This window comes from Lycium ferocissimum, chromosome 6, assembly GCF_029784015.1.
Source record: "Lycium ferocissimum isolate CSIRO_LF1 chromosome 6, AGI_CSIRO_Lferr_CH_V1, whole genome shotgun sequence".
Classification (NCBI taxonomy): Eukaryota; Viridiplantae; Streptophyta; class Magnoliopsida; order Solanales; family Solanaceae; genus Lycium; species Lycium ferocissimum.
The window spans coordinates 54,473,912-54,476,660 of NC_081347.1; the positions used below are offsets into that span (position 1 = coordinate 54,473,912).

Genomic DNA, 2,749 nt, shown 5'->3' on the forward strand with positions numbered 1-2,749 from the left:
TTCCATAGCTTGCAACAATCCATCGGGCTTTTGGTGTTCAATTTTCACTTGCTGACAATTAGGACATTAAGCCACGAACTCCGCTATGTCTTTCTTCATTCCATTCTACCAATATATAGATTTAAGATCATGATACATTTTCGTTGCTCCGGGGTGAACAAAATAACGGGAACAATGGGCTTCTCTCAATATTTGGTGGCGTAATCCTGCAACATCAGGAACACACAACCTGCCTCGACATCGGAGAACTCCATCTTCAGAAATCTCAAAGGATGACTTCTTCTTCTGAGGAAGTGTATTTCTGTAATGAACTAGCATGGGATCCTCGTACTGGCGCTTTTTCACTTCAACCACTAGTGACGAGATCGCTGAATTCTGAATGGTAGCTCCCACATTGCCTGAGTCCACTACCCGAACTCCTAGGCTAGCTAATTGCTGGAGCTCACGAGCTAACTCTTTTTTCTATAGCTGAACATCACATAAACTTTCTATAGATCTACGGTGTAATACCCCACATTTAAATAAGCGTATATATGTAACTAGAAAATACATGAACAAAAATACAACCTAATTAATTAATCTTAAAAAAAAAGAAAAAAAAGAATAAGGGGCATGTAGAATTAAGGGATTAGGGGTGGGGAAACGTAGCACTGTTACTCCAACATTATTAGAAAAAACAAAACTTATACCATTGAAAAACCCCTGTAGCCAAAGTTAGAAATAGAAGCAGAAGCTTCATCGGGTTCAACATTCCCTTCCGCCTTTCTTCAACTTCAGTTATCAATTCAAGGTAAACATATATTTTTGCTCCTATCTCAATTAGTATTTTTATATATACAAGGATTTAGAGATTTGGGTTAAGTTAAATTATGATATTGAGATTGGGAGTATTGTTTAACTGTATAACCTTAATTATGCATTCTCATGATGAAGCAAATTAGCACGAACGACTCTATGAATTGGGAATAAAGAAAATGGTAAGGAATAAAATTTACTAGGTCCATCAATAGCTTAAAAGTGATCTTTTGAGCGAAATTGAGATATGGGTAATTGGGATCGTGATGGGTTACCACTTGAATTTATTGGATTTTGGAGTTAGCGGATGACAACAGAGAAACTTATATTGATTTATAGATTCACGCACGAATTGAGCAGTTTGGATCGATAAAGAGTCGAGCTTTGGTTAGTTGGCATCGAGAGGTGACTAGTAATCTTACCACAATTTGTACTTTCATAACCTTCATAGTTTATACATTATTTTGAAAATAAAATGCGTTACTGATGCTTTGAAATTGCATGTGGGACAAGTCCTTTAATTGATATGGTACCGAACAGTTTACTTGAGATATTTTCCAGTTATTCTAATTGTTTTCACCGTTACTAGATATGTTTTACCGTTACTTGAGATATGCTTACCATTTCTGTAATGAAATTACATGATTTGATAAGAATTAAAATGCCCTGTATTGTCTGAAAATGCTTTCATATGAGTATGCACTATTTACAAAGAAAAGAATTAATGGGAGGAGACTTTGAAGGATCCCGTAGCTAACGGTGGGTTCGTTAGACCTGGTGCACCTTGTATTTACATATTACAGTTACAACCCTCGCTAGTGGGAAGGTAGAACTAGCATCACATGTACAGTTTTCCCTCGAGTAGGGACCCACAGTTATATTTGACTCCTTTTACGAAGGGGTCCATATGATACAAATTACATGATCTTTTCTTGGAAACCTCCCAGATATAAGAGTTGATATGACAGTGTTTACCAAATTTATTATTGAATTGTTAAATGATTTCTGCTTACATGAAAATAGAGAAGATTGGTTATTGCTACCGTTTTTGCAAAAAAGGGCATTTATTTCGTGATATTTTATGAATATTATATAAGCATGTTTTCTGACTTGTCCCCAATAAAAACGGTTGTGGTTAAGTGTTATTACTCACTGAGCAAGCATCTCACTCTTCGCTATTTTTTTTACAGAGACTGCAGGTGACGTTGCTGAGGATTACGGTAACTAGAGAGCACGAGTTGAAAGTTCCTGGTGAGCCCCGCACTTGTCCGTGTGGGCGAAGAGTCTATTATTTATGATGGTCTTTTCTTTTGAACTCTTAGAGTTGCTCCACAGTCATTTGATTTATTCCATGAGTATTCTTTATTTATTATAGACTGGTGACTAGTATTAGACGTTTTTCCCGTATTTCAGAAATATTTTAGTAGCATTACGTTGAAAACGGGTTAATTGAGGATGATTGCATTTAGTTTGGTTGAGATTGGATATTTCTGTTGTTGATTTTGAGACAGGAAAGTTTTGGATAGTCATAAAAACAGGGGAAACTCTGCCTGATTTTCTGTAAATTCCCATTAGGGCTTACTTTGGGAATCCTACCCCATAGCGCCGGTCATGGTCCTAAATTGGGTCCTGACAAAGTTGGTATCAGAGCCAGGTTATTTTTGTGTGACTAATGGAGCACACGTTAGTAGTAGAATCTCAATTATGGTTATGTTGCCGGCCATTCCCATAATCGTTATTCTGCGAGAGTGTGATAGGATGCGTCTTGTCTTTCTTTCTTATTCCTCCTTACATGTGTGACGTTTAGAGTCAACTAGATGAATCTAACACTATTTATTTTGGTAATCAGATGGCTAACACTCGATCATCTTCTGATGGAGCTAGGACAGTTGTTCCACAAGCACCTAATGCCACCTCGGGTAGGCAGCCAGCCTCCACCGTTGGGGGAAGAGGC

The 2,749-nt window shown here is 37.4% G+C and overlaps 1 long non-coding RNA gene across 1 annotated transcript; it reads left to right on the forward strand.

Moving 5' to 3' along the window:
- The first annotated feature begins 694 nt into the window (after positions 1-694).
- LOC132060819 (uncharacterized) lies at positions 695-2,273 on the forward strand. Its single transcript, XR_009416035.1, has 3 exons — positions 695-790; positions 1,135-1,200; positions 1,986-2,273. It is a non-coding gene; the product is annotated as an uncharacterized LOC132060819 (long non-coding RNA).
- The last annotated feature ends 476 nt before the right edge of the window (positions 2,274-2,749 follow it).